We start from the raw sequence: 19,297 nt of genomic DNA on the forward strand, positions 1-19,297 counted from the left end.
CATTCACTTTCATATTTGGATTAAACAACATATCTGCGGGTATAAGTTTACACTTTATTTGACAGCCAGTTTGTTTTTAAATAAATGTAATGTGCTATTTTCATAATTGTATATGTTTATTAACACAATTTTATATATTTATATCTTATTTAGTTTTTTAGCATGCCTAACTAAGAACACAAACCTGGTCAGTTGAGTGAAATCAAAAAAGAAGAAAAATGACAAACATGCAAATGTTTCAATACCAAAATCTCCATTACCAGCTAAAGGGGCTTCTGATATACAGTAAACTACTTTATTAACCAATAAATAAAATAAAATACTGAATTGCACTTAACTGTATTTCATTAAAATACAATAAATAAATAATAATTTAAATAAATAATCATATTTAATCATCTATAAAATATAAATTTGTAGTATTTTTTATTTTATATGAAGTTTTTGGAATAGCCTGAGATGCGACACAACCCTGAGATAAACCCTTGCACTTACTCACCCAAACCCAAGACAGGAAAATTATAACTCACACAAGTTGCGTGAAAAGAAAGCGTAAAAAAAAACTGGGAAAAGGCATCATTGTCCAGAAATCCTGCATCCGTAATGGTTCTATTATACAGAGGCAAGAATGAGCTTGCCTTATATCTACTGTGGTAAGTGTTAATTAAGAAGGGTGAATACAGTGCACTGCAACTGCATCCTTATTTAATGCTGTCTGGCAACTCTAAATAGGAAGAAAATGAAATCCTCCCTCTCCTCCCCACTTCACGCTACAGCCACTTTTCTGTTTATAGAACCAGAATTACAAAATCACATTACTTTTTCCAAATGCAAATGTGTTATTTTGTAAAGGCGATGGCTGTCTGAAATTATGTGTGATAACTATACTAAGAAATGCAAAGGCAATATTATTAAAAGATAAAGGCACATACATTTTTTTAATGCATTTAGATATCTATGAGTGTTTTTGTCATAAAACTTGCACAAACTACCTTGAGTCAGAGCATCATTAGCACCATTTCAAAAGGAAGTTCTGGTGAAGGCTTGACTCACCACAGGATATATAACAGCCTATAAAAAAAAGAGACGCAAACTGTCACTTCAGTATAGTGTCTCTGCCTTCTAATACGAGAAGTGTATTGACTGTTTGAAGGATAAGGAGTTTATTGAGATGGAAAATGGCCACAAGTGGAGCGCCCAGGCCAAGTAAATGAAATAAAGGGCAATCACATCTTATTAAATGAGACTCATTCCTCTTAGCGAGGCAAAGTAATTATAAAGTTCATTACAGTAATGAGTTAGGCTATTCTGGAGGAGCAAACGAAGGCCAAGAAGGAGAGAAAAGCCACCATTGATCAAAACATCAGGCCACTCAAACTCGCTGAGGCCGAGGAAAGGCCTTGGGCGGGATAGTTGAATGAAAGAATGATATTAGGAAGGAAATGACGTCATCTAGGACTTTATTCGCATTTTAACACCAGAATCATGAGAGCTACAGTACGCCCTTGGATTGAACCTTGTTGCATTTCAGTTTCAAAGCACTGCTTTCATTTGATTTGATATTTATATGTACTTGAAATGTAGATGATGTATATATGGTCACTCTAGTTTATACACATATCTATCGTCTTCCATCGGAAAGTGCAAAGCTGGTGATATTGGAACAAAGAAATGAATACAAATTTTAAAATAACTGGCACACTTTCTCTCCTCTATTTATTTCTTTCAACACTAATTTCATCCTCATTACTAATAGTCACTTAAAAAAAGAAAGTAGGGGAGAAAGACAGAGAGAGAGAGTGAATGAGAAGGAATGAGTGTACCAGGGCAAGTGGGCCCCGCTGGGCAATAATCTGATCAGCGTTATGGAAACAATCACAATAATTCCCTTAAATTAGCCCGATGCGGCACCCCGCCAACCAGGAGATTGGAAAGTGATCGCAGAGAGACTCATCCTAATATGAGCGCTAACTACCCAGCTAGGGCAGAAAATTGGGTGTCTAACAGTGGTGAGTTCCTAATTGGCAAACACACGGTGCACAAATAAAGCACTGTAAATACAAGAGGTGATCTAGCGGAGACCCCCGAAAGAGTCTGTGTGATTCATCACATTTTCTAGTGTGTGTCTTATTTGGCCTAATATGCATTGCAGTGAAGATAATTTTATATAATACGACACTTTTCATTCATTACTCATGCTAATTCATTACCCATGACAAGAAAATCACAACTCGTCCATTTCAGAAAATTGCAACAAAGCTTTTCAAGTTCTTCAATTTAGATCAACAATTTTATTAAAAAAGAAAATGTGTTAAAATATTAAATAAATCACAGTAACACATTATAATACTTATTAATCATATGAATTATTATTAATAATAAATTATTATTATTATTATAAGTATTTGACATTAAAATAAAATTTGTTTAACAATACAATTAACCATTAATAATAAAATTAACTTATAATAACAGTAATAAAAAAATTAAAATTAAAAAAAAAAGCTGTTGGAACAGTGATGCATGATTACTAATGATGGAGAACATTTCTCAGTAACTGGAAGCATAAGTCTCCCCATTTTCTGCAGTGATACCAGATGAACTGTGCTGAATTACAGGTGAGCTCTGTGTTTCTTGTCGGAACAGCAGCAATTGAGCTTAAATATGTGGGGTATCCCTGGCACTTTAGGGTCTGTGGCTCTTAGCTTGATTTGACAGCACTATAGTAATAACACACTGCAATTTTCATTAGCATGACAAATTCTGTGTAACAAACTCCGCATGTGGACGGCAGCCAATCAACGCTTAAAATCCAGCCAAATGTGTGAAGTGTACAAACCCTTTTACTTCTGACTGGCAACAAAATGCAGAGGAGGGGAGGAAAACATAATCCACTTTTCACTCATGGAGGAGGCACACACAGCTAGAATCTTTACACAAGCCAAACAAAAACAACTGCATGGGAGAGTGAAGGCTAATTTAATAGGATTTAATTCAGAGAGAGGGGTGGTGAAGGGAGGGAGGCGAGGGGCAATTGAAGACAGCACCTTTTCTGTGTGCGGCAGGAAGACCTTACAATTGCAGAAGGAGGGACACAATGATGCTGGTGATTACCTTTGAGGGCCACAAAACAAATCGGCCTTTTCGCAATCAAGGCCCTGGGTTGTCTAATCAAATGAAGGCGAAAGGCAGTAATCCTAGCATTAAAGAGGGAAAATGAGCCAGTGTTGTCATCCATCCAGATCCACACAGGAGAGCATGAGTAGCGCATGTAACACAGAGCAGTGATGCCAGCTGAACTCAATAGCCCTCTATTGCGGTTGTCTCGTCTAGTGTCTTGGAAAAGAACAAACTGAAAAAAAAGACAGAAAGTAAATTTTGTGTACTTATATTACATTGCTTGGTTTCAAAAATAAAGAAAATTACAATTACTTAAAACAATCACATTTACTCATATTATGTTACTCAAAAAAAAGACATTTTGGTTAGATAGCTAGTTATCTAATAGATAGATAGATAGATAGATAGATAGATAGATAGATAGATAGATAGATAGATAGATAGATAGATAGATAGATAGATAGATAGATAGATAGATAGATAGATAGATAGATAGATAGATCAAAAAGTAACTGATGTCTGATTATGAGTATTTACAAGTACAGTACATATTTTTGGGAATCTAATTTCGTAATCCAGATTACATGCCAAAAGTTACTACCCTGTACACACACACACATATACAAAAACATACCTGCTGTGAATATTAACTATTCATATTTGCATGTTATTTCTTATCTAACAAAATCATTATATTTCGCAAAATGCTTCTGAAACAAGTAACTTCATAACTTAATTTTTGGGTGATGTCATAGACCATATTGGCTAGTAGATCAAGGGAGGGAAAGAAAAGAAACCTGTTTAATACCGTTTTAGTAATTCAATGCTAACTACCATTAATAAAAATACAGATTTGAAATGAAACACTGGGATCAGATGCTCTCAAGCGATAACTTGACCTGCAGCCTCCATGTCCCGGGCAATACGTCTCCCTAAAAGTGGGTGATGGTGGTGATTCAGGAAAGGAGTTTGTTTATTTTCATTTTTGAGTGACTATTCCGAAACCTTTGCTTTTTCAACTTCCACTGTGGCAGGACAGCACCCAGTCTTTAGAAAACATCTGAGAGGTGTCAGGATGAAAAGTGGATGTGTAAGAGAAACATAATGAAGCTAAAATGAATCTGCCATAAAAGTGCTTCAACACTGTGTAGAGCAGTGCTGCAAAGTGGACCACATACAAAGACAAATGCACTGTGAGCAGTGACACGGCCTGCTGTGTTCTTCTAGAGATGATATGGTTCATATCACTGTGAGTGACTCCTTTAGTGTCGTAGCAGTAGCAGGATGGGATGGCGACACTGCAGGTATCTGATGACCTAATCTGGACATAATCTTTCTGAATCAGACACAGATGATAACAACAGGAGAAGACAACCACACACCCTTTATTATCTGACACTCATGCCCTGATTGGACCTCCATGAGCTGGTTACAAAGAAGCCTCTCTTGAAGCATCTGTATATGTGCATGTGTGTTTCGGCTGAATGCATAGAAATATAGATGAATGCATTGTTATTGCTATATAATTAGCCTATTTAGTGTCTTGTCTATATGCTAAGTACAGTTGTGTAAATATTTAAAATAATTTTGTCTGTGCATCTTAAAAAGTGCTTTAGAAAGTCTTTAAAGTCAAAATTGAACTATATTTGCAAATCATTAAAAAAGGAATAACTTTGAAAGCAAATACTGTTCACAAGATCGACACAAATCAATGGCAAGGCAATAAACTGGCTACTTCGCAGGCTACATCACATTTATATAGCTCTTTTGTGTACAGTGCTACAAAGAAGAAAAATTGCCCACCAAAGCTGCATTTATTTAATCAAGCATTTAGAAAAATAGGCAATATTGTGAAATATTATTACAATTTAAAATAACTATTTTATTTTAATATATTTCAAAATTCCATTTATCTAACAGATAATGAAGTTGAATTTTCAGCAGTCATTACTACAGTCTTTAATGTAACGTGATCCTTCAGAAATCATTGTAATATAATGATTTGGTGCTCAAGAAACATTTCTTCGTATCATCAATGTTGAAAACTGTTTTTTATGGTTATTATTTATTTTTAAGGAATGTTTGAAGAAAGAGCATAATTTATTAGAAACTGAATATATAAATTGTAATATAAATGTGAATTATAATAAATTTATTATGTCCTTGTTTAATAATAAAAAATAAAAAAATATTTTTTTTACTGACCCCAATCTTGGGGTCTTAAGTGTATATAAAAAAAGATCGTTATCATATTAAAAATTTTGTGCAGCAAACCCTGACACAGCCTTGCATGCAGAAAATTCAGCCAAGGCAGTCAGATCCCAGCTGTAGAAAAATACAAGCTGAAGGCACGATTAAAATTCCTGAATGTTTTTAAGAGGCTGAGACTCCATGATAAAGCTTGATGTACGTTTCTGGAGGAGACGCAAACGGGAAGAAACACGCAGACTTTGTCAAATGTGGACCCTTCAGGATGTTCCGGGCAGGGATATACCTTCGGTTTGACTGTTTTCCTTTTTCAGCTGCTGGTAAGCCTTCAATTAAATGACGGCTACCTTTTTCATGTTAGTAATCCTCTTAGCATAGAGCCTACCCTTTGCCATGTGCAGTTTCAGCTCCTCGCAGGAAGACGCACAAACTCTGAGAGCCGAATCATCTTTCTCTACCTCCTACAGGGTCAAAGCAGGGCCACATAGCCAAAACATATACAGTATACTCTGATGCAAAGCCATAAAGGCATGAAAATGTAAAGATGCAGAGTGTGTAGGCTTTGACTGAAGGGTTTGGTGATTGTAAGACACGTTCACTTGACCATGTTCGGCTTGTGTCATTCTTTTCCTCTCAAAACCATTTCAGTGCCCATCTGCCTCCACTCGAAAGCTGAAAAAAGCCAACTTAAGACTAAATCTCAGCATGTCTGATTGGGAGGGCTTCTGTGATCCCCCCATTAAATTGCTCCTCCAGCTCCGGCTCCTCTACAATTTAGCAAATTTGATTAAGGAAAATTACCTTTGTTAAATATTTCATTTCCTTCAGCGTTCCAGACCAAAATTTGGTTCCATTTCCATCTCAAATTCATTTCAGAGTGGGAAATGGGTGGGCCGCAGAAATTACATCAAAACTATACACATGCATCTTGACGTTCTTGAAAATAATGGGGTTTTATCCATGCGGGTCAGGGGCAATCAAGTGGACTTCAGAAATTAAGGAAATAGAATGGGGTTAGGCAACCGAAAATACTTTTTTAACCCCCTGTAGTCCAAGAAAGGTGGTGGGGAATTAGGCAGAACATAGCCAAAATCTCATAAATGTTCCCTCTAAAGCATGGTTACTTAAATTAGAGTTCAAAAACCCTTGTGGGTTGATGAGGGAACTGCAGGCAGGTTGTGAGTTGTTGAAATCCAATAATTATAATAAAGAAATAAAAAAATCATAAAATTACAATAAAGAAATAAAATCACAGTTTCCAAAAAGGTGAAATATTTAGTTTGTTTACCTGCATGTCAAGTGTCCATTAATGAATATACATGAACCTTAAACATCTGTTGTTAAGTCACTGTGAAATCAAAATGGCAATTCTTATGTGATTGTTTAAAATATTTTTTTATCTTGTGCCATTGTGATTTATTATCATAATAATAATCATAATAACTTGCTTCCCTCTTACAATGGCATCTCCTTTCTAATGATGCATTTTCTGATGCAACAACTCGACTCATGGCATCTGCTGTCTTCTTAGAAGTGACTCCTCAAATAAGTTCTGATTGCTACCTTGTCTTGTTATTGTCAGAAAAATGGCCATCACTCTCTTTACCTTCAGACTTGTCACTATGGTCCTAGCATCCTGCCAAACGGAGAGTGAGGAGAGCATCTGGACACTAAATCACTGCAATATTGGCATAGCGAAATGGGCCAAACCACAGAGTCAGAGTGAAGGGGGTGGGATGGGTTAGAGCCAGGCCAACTGACGTATGCTATAATCAAAATCCTTCATGCCTTTAGACAGTCACCCCAAACACTGAGTGGTGATGGGCAAATAGACAAATAAAATCAAATATACTTAAAAACCTGTGTCCATCCTTTCCATCATAGTGATGGACAGAGATTGAAGGGAAGGATGTGGGGAGGTAAAGGAAGTGTGAAAGAGTGTAAATAACAGTAACCAGTGACCTGTGCACATGTGGGAGTGAAGGAACTAGAGATGAAGATCTGGAGCAGTGATACCTTCCAGAACTCCCATTGTCCTCTCAGTGAAGGATATACAGGCAGACTAATGCTGGTATGATGTTTCACTGCAAAGAAGCACGGACTAGAAAAAATGATTTAGTGATAAAAGGTTTCTATAAACACATCTTCATGAACAATAAATCAGCAAATTGTGGATAATGGAAAAGCGATTACACAAAATAAAGCAATTATTTCATAAAACAGTGTTTACTGCATAGATGACAATGGGTATTGGAGGATGATAAAAATAAAGCCTCTGAACGAACAAATCAAGAGAGAAGAAAGGCATTATCTGTCAATATCACTCTCCCTCATGTGTCAGAGCAAATTTCTCAGACTTCTCTAAATTACATTCCATTTTCCACATTCCACATACGTATCATTCGAACATACAGTACATGATTAACACACGATTGCTGTTGATTTTTTGCAGTTTATGTATCAGAATCAGACAAAGTCATAACCATAGACAGATTATGTATACAAGTCATTCCCAGCTGTCCACTTTTAATCAAAACCTTGTAATAGGGTTGAGATGAGCATCTCCTCATTTGTAGCGCCAAATCACCTCTGGCTGATACAAATTTAAGTCATCACTCTGGTTTGACTAAACAGCAAATAGCACAGGAAAATTACACACATCCATCACAGTAATCAAATGGAAAAAGGTCAGTATAGATTGAATTTAGGCATGAAATTTGTTGAAACTATGTTTTTTTTTTTTTTTTTTTTTTTTTTTTTTTGGAAGATGAGATTACTCACAGTTTTTTAATTCACTAAAACACAGAGTCATGGTGGAGGTCATGTCGACAATATGAGATCATTATTATTCAAGTGTAGATCGAGATGTATTGGAAAATGTAGTTATAGCCACTAGTTAGCCACTTGTTAGCAACCACCTTTTTCAACATACATAAAAACTTTAAAAAGAGTGTGGTATTACTGATGTATTTTATAAAAATAAAATAAAAATACAAGAAAATAAAAAGTAAAACCACAGACCTTATTTCAGGCATTTAATCAAAAACCCATTCAAAAACCCCACTTACTTGAGGATGATGGAACTAGAAGCAACCAACTTGTTTCCAGTTTTTTTTCTTCCTGCAGAACTGCATTATGTGCATGATGAACCTCAAGCAACCCTCAAGCAAGTTCAAGTTTTAGTTTTCACCACAACAGAGATGACAATTAAACACCAACAAGTCTCCACCTTGAATAGTTTTGCTCAGAAATGCTTAAAATGAATATACATCAACATCTACATCTAAGTTCAACATCAAATATACTGGGAGATGACCATGGAAATTATTAATGCAGCCCCAAAACAAATGGAAAAAAAGGCTAACTTAAACTTCACAAATCTAAATATATCTGATGCAATGAAACAAAGCTGTGACAAAATGTTTAAAAATGTTGTACATTGCCAGTAAAAATCACCTCCATACAGTTAGCTCCATTATCTCTCAAGTATCTAATAACTGTTCTTAAAAGTGATAAAAATATCTAAAAGTATCAAGCACCAAGACAAAGACAGGTATGACTATACCTGTCAATATACAATCAGTGCCAAAAATAGCATGAACATTGCAGTGACATCAAACAGGCACCCTAACTGCAATTTTAACACACTGCTGCACAAAACACCCAGACAGAATCTGTTGTCCTTATTTACTATGTATGCACTGATGCACCAATTAGCAGCAATTGACACCAGCTACAGAGCACCTGCATTCTGTTTCTCACTGAGACCTGGGCCAGAGCATTTGGGGCTAATGGTGAGAAAGCTCCTCAAACAACCACCACCTGAAACCCTCATATCTGTCCATGCGTTGCATGCTGGGTACAAGGCAGCCAGGGAGCAAAGGCTAGCTGTGTTTATGTGTTTAGCGTGTTGATGTTTAGCATGTTTAGCAGTAAGCTGATGATTACTCTGGTCTTTGTCAATAAATTCTGCTGTAGTTGCGAAGGGGCAGATGGCTAGGTGGAAGCTGGGTGGGGAGAATATGGCACAGGTTGGGATGGGGAGGGCTACAAGAGAGACAGAGGAGGGCCAGATGAAAGAAACTGCTGTATACAAATGACAAGCGTGCATCGCTCACCGCCTCCCACTGAGAGAGGACCTTGTGCGGTCATTGAGCAGCTTCAAAGCACCAGAGCCAGCCGCAATGCACAAAGAATCTCAAACAAGCTCTCTCACACACACATATATGCATGCCAGTGCCAGTCTGCTGCCTCATGCTGGAAAGACTGCCATGAGACACTATATGTTTCTATGCCTGCCTGAGCATGCCAACCTGACTTGATGATTTTTGAGAGCAAGTGTAGTGGGTCAGAGGACTTGTGGGAACAACCTGGTGAGAACCATTCCAGTATGGGCAGTTTGTGTCAGTCTAATCAGCTTGTTTATTATTAGGCTGTCATTTTCGTTAATAAAAAAGCTTTACACATAAATAAATATGTAAATATATAAAACAGTACACAAATAAATGTGTACATTTATTCTAACATGCTGACTTTGTGCTCAAGAAACATTTCTTATTTTATTATCAGTGTTTTTTTTTTATTATTATACATTATTAAGATTTTATTAACAGCATTCATTTGAAATACATTTTTGTAACAAAAAGTCTGTGTTGTAATGTTCCTTTTGATCAATTTAAATGCATCCTTGCTGAATAAAAGTTTTTTATTATTATTATTTACTGACCTTTTAAACTTTTAAACAGTAGTGCATTTAAAACAATACTAGATGAGAAAATGTTTACATTGTTTTATTTTAAATATAGCGAGTTGCTGCATCCACACCACTAGGTGTCACTATAAGTCCAAGACAATAGCCAAATCAGGTGTTGCTGTGAGTTAGCTAATTTATTTTAAACCAATCAAAGAAAAATAATAATAATTGTATATTATATAGTAATAATAAAATAAAATACTAAAAATGGAATTGCGTCAACAAGCTCAGATCAGGACAAAAGGGTACAGTAGTAAAGCACTTATTGTTTAATGCAAAGTTTTGACACTGCCACAGAATACTGGAAAATCATGACAATTAAACAAAGTGTAAGTGAAAGTGGACTTCTAACCTGGATGGGGTCGTGTCGCAAAAGCATATGGAGAGGGTGGGCATTGGGATGTCTATCTAAGCACCAGACATATTTGGATCTAGTGCCCTCACCTGGGGCAGAAATGAGATGGGGGTGTTTACAGGGGGTGAGTGCAAGGGACGTGGAGAGCTGAGAGCCATCGGGGGGTGCAGGGAAGAAGCGGGTGAGTGTTACAAGGAGAGGGAATCGCACCTTCATGACACCCCATAGTAATTACACACTTGAGTGGCTGGACTGTGGAGGAAATTGAAGGCCTGAGCGGGAACCCAGCTGCCTCCTTCTCCCTCCCCATCAGCGTGGTCGTGATTGAGCCTGGCCGTTCGCCCCCCTCGCCCCCTCCCTTCCTCCCTCCTTCACTCCCTCACTCAATCCTCAGAGGAAATGCCGCTTTGTGTCCTGATAATGAGATTCTCACACACCCAACCTTATTTACCATCCCAGACAGAAGGAGAGGAGAGCAGATGAGAAGAGAGGAACCCAAACACAACCCAACTTTCTCTCATCTACAGAAGTCCTCATCCAAACAGATCTGAGGCTCAGGTGCTTCTGACTGGACAAAATATGCTATTTATATTGATATATTGATATATATATATATATATTGATATGTATGTATGTTGTTACATGTCATGCTAAATCATAATTAATTGGACATTTTTCACAAATAACAGTATGAATCAAGCCATTCCCTTGGCCCTTCTAAAACGCTGTTTGGTGCTCATAAAACATTTCTCATTATATATGTTGAAAACAGATGCTTAATATTTTTGTGGAACACGTGATCACTTTTTTTTCAGCATCTTTTCAACATTCATTCACAATAGATATTTAATAGATAAGTTAATATTTGGTCAAAATTAATAAAAAAAATTTAAATATACATTATATACTAAAATGTAAATTAAAATATAGCTTGCAAGGAGCAATTTAGGGGCCAAGCACAAGAGACAAAATGAGGAGCTAAGCAAGCATGGCAGGGAACATGAGCAACTGTAAGTCTGTTCATGATTTTAGGCAAAATGGCAAAAATATAAATAATAACGATAAAAAAAAATAGGCATAAAAAATCAATTGTTATGTGATTTGATTTCTTATTACATTTGACAAATAGGATGCGCTGTTCCTGTTCCTAAATGACAACAACACGCTAAGTTTATCATCAATATGCCAAAGAAAGGCAGCCTCAGTTTTTGGCATCATGCTCTCAAAGTTGTGGTTGGGTTACACAAAAAGGTTTTGCTATATCAAAATGTTTTAACAACTTTTTTCCCAGCATGGTCCAGTGGTGGTCTGTGTAAAATTTGGTGATGTTTGAATAAGGTTTTTGACATAAATTAAAATGACCAGCTGCTGAAATACAACATATAATCTGCATATAACATTGTATATTGTATGACCCAGGGAATAGGAATAGGTGAGATTCATGGCCATCAGAATTTTGTTTCTAGTCCTTCTGATTCAAAAGTTATTAGCATAAACATGAGTGCAACTTTGGGCTTTTGGTGGCACTAAAGGGTTTGATATAATGACTTCCAATTGCCAAATGCTGTGGTAAAAATTAAGACAGTCCTCTATGTGCAAAATTTAATAATTTTCTTGTACAGTAAGTAGTTCTACAGGCTGCAAGTGGAGGAAGAAGTAGCAGAATTAGAAGAAGAAGAACCAACAAAACCCTTATCCAAGTCCTCACTCAGGGGCTCAGCTTTGGAAAAAGAATGACTGATATGTTATGTTACATATTTGAAGCTTATTTAATAGGTAATTTTCCACAAATATCACTACGACTCAAACCATTCCTTTGGTCTGGGCACAGTCAGTTGTGGCCACTTCTTTCTATGACAGAGTAGTGGCATACGTTGGCAAGGCTGCCCTTGTTCTCTTGGCACAATGTGAACATGTACTTGTCATAGCAGACTGGGAACGCACACAATTAAACACGTCAGCATGGGGTACCTTCCCTGGGCCGGCAGGGGCACAGCACTCACTGTCACAAAAAGCAGCGCCTCCGATACACACACTGCCACCAGACGGATGTGAAAGTGTGTGTGTGTGTGTGGGGAGGGGGCAGTGGATAGATGATTAAGAAGTTAGTCTGAGCAGCATACAAAACAAAGCGTGACTGTGACCTCAATTTACACCATGCCACAGTAGTGGCACTCAATGTGGATATTCAGAGAGAGTGAGCGAGCGAGCAGGGAAAGTCTTGCTGTACAGCTTGAATATGCCATTCTTAACAGCCTGACTGGGTCACAGAAAAATATGTGTGCAGCTGTGCATGTGTCCTGACAACCTACTTCCTATTTATAAAATAAGTGCTACAGTTAGGCCACAAAACTGCAGTTTATCTGACAAACTCAGTGACAGTGGAGACATTGGCAAACGTTTGCACAAGCACTGTTATTCTTGTTTGTGGCTGAGGCAGAGGCAGAATTACCTCGATTATGTGCAAAAAGTCAATTAAATTAACTGTGAAAGGCTATTTATTTTAACCCGAGGATACATTTTTTCTGTTCTTAGTAATTATAGAAAAACAGCACAACATGTGTTGGCAAGAGAACAAAGAAAGAAGCTCTAAGAATAGTCCTGGCATCATACTGCCATCCTGTGGTCAGAGAGCAGCACAGCTGTGTGGTTTGTCAAGAAATGGACCAGACATGCACCTTGCAGCACCAATACCAAATCATGAACGAAATCATATGAAAATCATAAACACGAATTTAGTACTTTTATTCAGCAAGGATGCATGATAAATTGATTAAATAAATGCCGTTCTTTTGAACTTGCTATTAATAATATTTTGTATTGGTTTCTACAAATACATTAAGCAGTTTTGACATTGACTGTTTTGACATTGATAAGAATAAATGTTTCTTGATCACCAAATCAACATATCAAAATGATTTCTGAAAGATAACGTGAAGCAATGTCAGAAAGAACTCAAGAACTGAGTAATGACTGCTGAAAATTCAGCTTTGCCATCACAAGAACAAATTATTTAAACATATATCAAAATAGAAAACTCTTATATAAAATTATACAGTAATGTTGTAATCATAACAAAGCCTGCATTTGTTTTATCCAAAGTTCAGCAAAACAGTGAAAATTTTACATTTTTTAAAAATAAATATAACATTTAAAATAACTGGTTTCTATTTGAATATATGTGAAAATGTAATTTATTCCCATGATTTTAGCATCATTACTCATCATAAATCGCCTTGATAAATCATTCTAATATTCTGATTTGCTGCTCAACAAAACAGCAGAGTATAATTTCTTCAGGTTCTTTTTTTTTTTTTTTTTTGATGAATAGAACATTCAGGAAACACCATTTATCTGAAATAGTAATCTTTTATAACATCAATTTCTTTATAAATATCATTGCTTTTGATCAATTTAAAGCATCCTTGCTAAATAAAAGTATGCATTATTACAGATAAATGCTGATCTATGGATCTCTCTATAAATCAAACAATCCTGAAAAAAAATAATATATATATATATATATATATATATATATATATATATATATATATATATATAAACACACATACAAAACCATAAATAAATTATTCTAATCTCTTATTAGGATCTAGACAATGTATCTATCATGCTGGTTTTTACTAATGCAATTAAATTATAATAAAGTCTGAAAATAAATAAAAAATCACAATATCTGACAAAAGTAGAAAAGAAGCAACAAGACAATAGTGCATAAATCTAGTCCTTGGACGTTTGATGATGACGGTTGCTTGCTTGAAAGAATCTGGGGACTATTAATAGATTGCACTGATACATTAAGTCATGTGTAATCTATTTCTGCTCTACTGGTTTTGTCACTAACTCTGAATAAATGAAGCAGCTCTTTTTGTTTTACTGTTATCTTTTCAAAATCATCAGTAAAAATAAATAAATAAATAAAACAAAATGCCATAGCAATTGCAAGCAAACACATTCACACACTTGGAAATGCAATACTGAGACACAATTAGATTAGATTAGATTAGATTCATCTTTATTGTCATTGCACTGTCAATTACATTGGACAATGACATCAGCACTACTGCACTCCTCTGCTGAAACTTAACAAATAAAGAAAGTTATTTGCATAATTAATATGCATCTAAGGTGATACCACAACATCATGAATGTAGGTCATGGGGTCAGATGCTGGTCCTGCTGGGGTGGAGATAATATCACTAGATCCCATCAGTCTCTTCTCTCAGTTACACACATGCATGTACAAATGACTCATTATACCTGTGCTATGTCTTTAGGTCTAGAAAATTGGACACAACATTTAAATGTCATTGTTTTAACTGCTGGGATTTGCACAAGGATGTGTTACTGTTTTGGCTTAATTTGGAGCACTGGAGCCATATGCAGTTTGCATACTGTCAAACATGCAGAAAATAAGGATTGAGAATTAAACCTCTCACTCTGAGTATTTCTGAACACCAAACCTGCAGAAATATCACATCTGAAATGCTGAGTGATATGGAAATGAGGTTTATGGCACTCTGATCATGTTAATAATGCTAATCCTGGGATTACGGGCACATTTTCAAGGTGCAATTACATCACCAAGCATCTTGGGATCACCATAATCACAGATTGTGCATGACGCTTCAGTATAATCCTGCCACATCCTTATTAACTTGTTGGTGCCATCCAGACTCCTGTTAAATAACACCATTTTAAAATACTTTGTTTTTCCTAAGAAAATGGCATCGACGTCTTATAAATCAGGAGAAATAAAAATTAGTCTTCATCATAAAGGTTCACTTTCCATATGTTTTACCTGGGGCCTGTTTCATAATAGAATTTTACCAAATAAACCAGGTTTATTTCAGTTAGTTTGACTTACTGTCAGCTGATTGTTCAAAATAAGTCTGACTAACTGAAATAAGCCTGGCTTGATAAACTTCTTTTTTTAAAAAGACCCCATACTCTGACTTCCAAAATGACCCACAGGTGTTATTTTTTGTTGTTTTTGTTTGTTTATTTATCTAGAAATAGTAAGCAATAGTACTTTTTTTTTCTGTCACCACCATATGTCAGCTCTCTTCCACTTTTACCTTACTTTGCTTTTTTTTATTATTATTTTAATTAATAAATATTAGCAGAAAGCAACACCAGACAAACACAAATGGCTGTACAAAACCTAGTGCTGAAAATCATATATCTTTTGTCCTTCTATTGAAATTAAGCTGCATCTGACAAGATGTAAAATTCACAAATAATTTTTAGATCTGACGATGCTGACCCAAGAAGAAACGCACATATTGTGAAAAAATTAATGGAGGACTCTATTTATTCTTAACAAGCTCAGCTCTTTTGCCACAGTTCTAAATAAATCAGTGTTTGAACCATAGACAGTAGGTTTCAGGGCTCTCAAGTTTTGAACTGAGTTCAGAGTGAGATTTTGCCCGCGGTCGCGATGGCGGCAGGGGTTTGATGGGGACGGGTGTCTGATCTCATAAATGACACATATTCTTACAAATAAAATAATATTTATTTAATTCAGCATTTATTTGTGTGTGTGTGTGAGAGAGAGAGAGAGAGAAAAAATGGTCAGTGCTGTTTATAGTAGGTGTTGGTAGCTGGTTTTGAGGCCAGGGGTTGGTGGCTCCCATTTGAATCACTGTGGTTCCAGGCCAGCCATTTTTCACAGTTCCATCAAGTGCTAAACTGTTCCTGGTTTAGGTCTTGTTTAATCCCACCATGGAGAAAACCCTCTCAGCATAGGTATTTGAATGAGCAAGCACTAACACTAATGCAGCTATTTTAGAAAGCCTCCCTGCTTATGTCCCTCACACCTTGATGGACACAGGAGTTATCTTGTCTGCAGACCAGTGTTGCCAACTTCTTTCAATGGAAAGTAGCTAAACCCTGCCTGAAAAGTCGCTAAATGTCGCTAGATGACGTCATATGGTAATTACCATATTCATGACGTAGGTGCGTCATATTATCTCGCCCTTTCTGTGCTCATGTACTGCATTTTAATGCTGCAAAAATTCTCAATAAAACGTTTTTTATTATTATATTTTAATGTTTCTGTTGTCAGACAACGGAATTAATATTATAATGACTGAAACGCGGTCCATTAAGACTACATACCAGCTCTCAAAGATGTTAATCTGTGCACTAAAATCCTATTCACGACTATGAAATAACATACACATAAGATTAAGACAATGGTTGAACTGTGATTTCGACTGTACTTGTATGTAAAATAGAGTTTGAAGCAACAGAATATCTTTTTTTAACTGAAAGTGCTGCTCCTCTCTGCTCGCTGAACAGGGCAGATAGAGATGCGTGTGCGCGCGCTGCCTGTGGGGGGGGGGGGGGGAGAGAGAGAGGAACACTTTACCCCTGTATTTGCCGGAATGGCAGTGTGAAAGGGGCTAGAGAGAGAGAGAGAGAGCGCGAGCGCTTGTGCTCGTTCGGCAGTACTGGAGAGTCTCAGAGAATAAATAAGGTCTGTCAAAAAAAAGTCGCTAGATTTGTCGCTAGTCGCTTTTTTGGAAAAAAGTCGCTATGGGGGTTTGAAAAGTCGCTAAATCTAGCGACAAATCCGCTAAGTTGGCAACACTGCTGCAGACTAAGCACCAGTAAAAAGAGCTGGTGGTTCCCATTGTGATGAATGGTGATCGGGTTGACCACTCCTTCTTAAAGGAACACCTACAGGTGGCTGCTCTACATAACCCTCTCTTTTTCCCTGTTTCCAGTGGGTTCTCCACTGTTTCCTCTATGGTCCTCCACAGTCTCTTCCATGCACCCATCCTCTACTGGCACCCTAACTCCCTCCCCTACTGTATTCTCCACAGCCTCCTCCTCTGACCTAGCCACCTTTTTAGGGAGCTGGGCCCGCATTCATAAAGATTCTAAGAATCCTCTCAGAAAACTCTTAATTTAGCTTAAAAACTTTTACGTAGGAGTCTTAGCTTAAAAGCGATTCGGGACCGATCTGAGAGCAACTCTGAGTAAGGAAAAGACAAAAACGTTTATCTTAGTGAGGAGGCGGGGTTGAACCGGTTGCTATGTATGACACAATCTTTTGAAGACTCTGATTGGCTGGTTGTCCAAGAAGGAAAAAAAAGAGTGATTTTAAGTATAGGGTCTATTCTAATCCTCACTTTAAATTTACATGCGTAATTTTTCCTATTTGACCTTTCCTATTTGACCGTTCTCTCTCTCTCTCTCTCACACACACACACACACACACACACACACACACACACACACACACACATTATATGTGTGTATATGAATTCTATTTTTTTATTTACCATGCTTTTAATTTCCTATAAGGTATTTGATTGGCTTAGAATGATAAAAATTGTTCCACTCTTTCCAGTTACAGTGATTGCTGTCCTATTTAAGTGGCGGTTTGAGTGTTGGTTTTAATGTATCAAACATGGAATCAAAGCCAAGAAGAGCGAGAAAGCCAAACTGGACAGAGGAACAGTGTTTACTGTTAGCCCAGTTAATGGATGAACACAAGGCCATTCTTAAAGGAAAATTCAGACACAGCAAGGGACAAGAAGCAGACATGGGACAAACTATTAACGGTTCATTCCCCCTGCTTGTGCGCACCTAAGCCTGCTATATTCATAAATGCAGTTTTTTGAGCTTGCAAGGTGGGAATGTCCAGTGGAAACGAAATGAACTGCGACACAATAAGATGTTCTGAAAGTGCTGTAATTGTTTGTGTGATCACTCTGCTTACAGAAGGTTGTGACAGACCCAAATCATCACTATTGCATTGTTGCATGTTCCCAGTTGCCAAATATTGTAATGTAGTGATTACTTTAATTTATATATTAAATTATATTATATTAAATTATTATATAATCTATACCGTCTTATTAACTCATTGTCATCCATTGTCTGCAACACATTTCTTCTGCCTCTTCATCTTTCTGCCATTTTCTCCTCTGCTAAAGAAACTCTTAAGCCTCTTAAAAGTCCTCGTCTGTGCTCATAACAAATTTTACCTTAAGACCTCTTTTAAGGGATAAGATGCTTTCTGAATTACTTTTTTCTTTACTAGGATTTTTTTCTTTAATTTTAAAAGTAAACGCCCACATTTCTAAGAATTTTCTTAGAATTTTGTCACTAGGAACTACTTTTTGCATTAAGATTCTTTATGAATACGGGCCCAGATCTTTTAGAACAAAGCATGAAAGATTGCTCCTTTGCCTCTTCCCTGACATCTTTGAAATAGACGAATGCAATAATCAATATTATACATTGGATAAAATATAATGAAATAGCCTAGGCAAAACGTTTTGAAAATGGGGACCATTTTTAAACTATTATGGATACTGCCATACAAGTATTATGGATAGGCCTATTATAGAAGTCTCTTATATAAAACTGTCAGAGTAGCCCCGCATCCTCTTCAACGTGTAACTTTGGCAATAAAAAAATAATAGTGGGCTAATAATAGGCACAAAAGCTACGGCCGACCACGTATAATGGCCAAAATTGCGTGCGTGTCGGGGTCATAATAACCATCAGACCAAAACATATCTTAGACTGTTTTTAAAAAATGTTAAATTAATATATTGATAAAAAAAACATATAGTGAAAATCTGTGTCATTGTCTTGACAAGTCTGTAACCGTAACGTTACCTACTTCAGCGAGCGTCTGGATCTGTGTTGCACACGAGCCTGTAAAAATCTTACCCGGATACAGCAATGCTATTTTCTGATTGGCTGATCGGTAGCTATATTTTTTTTATTCGATTAGCAGGTGCGTGTCAGGGCCTTCGGGGAACTCACTTGATTCCTCTACGTTACCTGTTTCACTGTTTAAAAAAATAGCGCCGCAACTT

This window comes from Carassius auratus, unplaced genomic scaffold (assembly GCF_003368295.1).
Source record: "Carassius auratus strain Wakin unplaced genomic scaffold, ASM336829v1 scaf_tig00006930, whole genome shotgun sequence".
Lineage (NCBI taxonomy): Eukaryota > Metazoa > Chordata > Actinopteri > Cypriniformes > Cyprinidae > Carassius > Carassius auratus.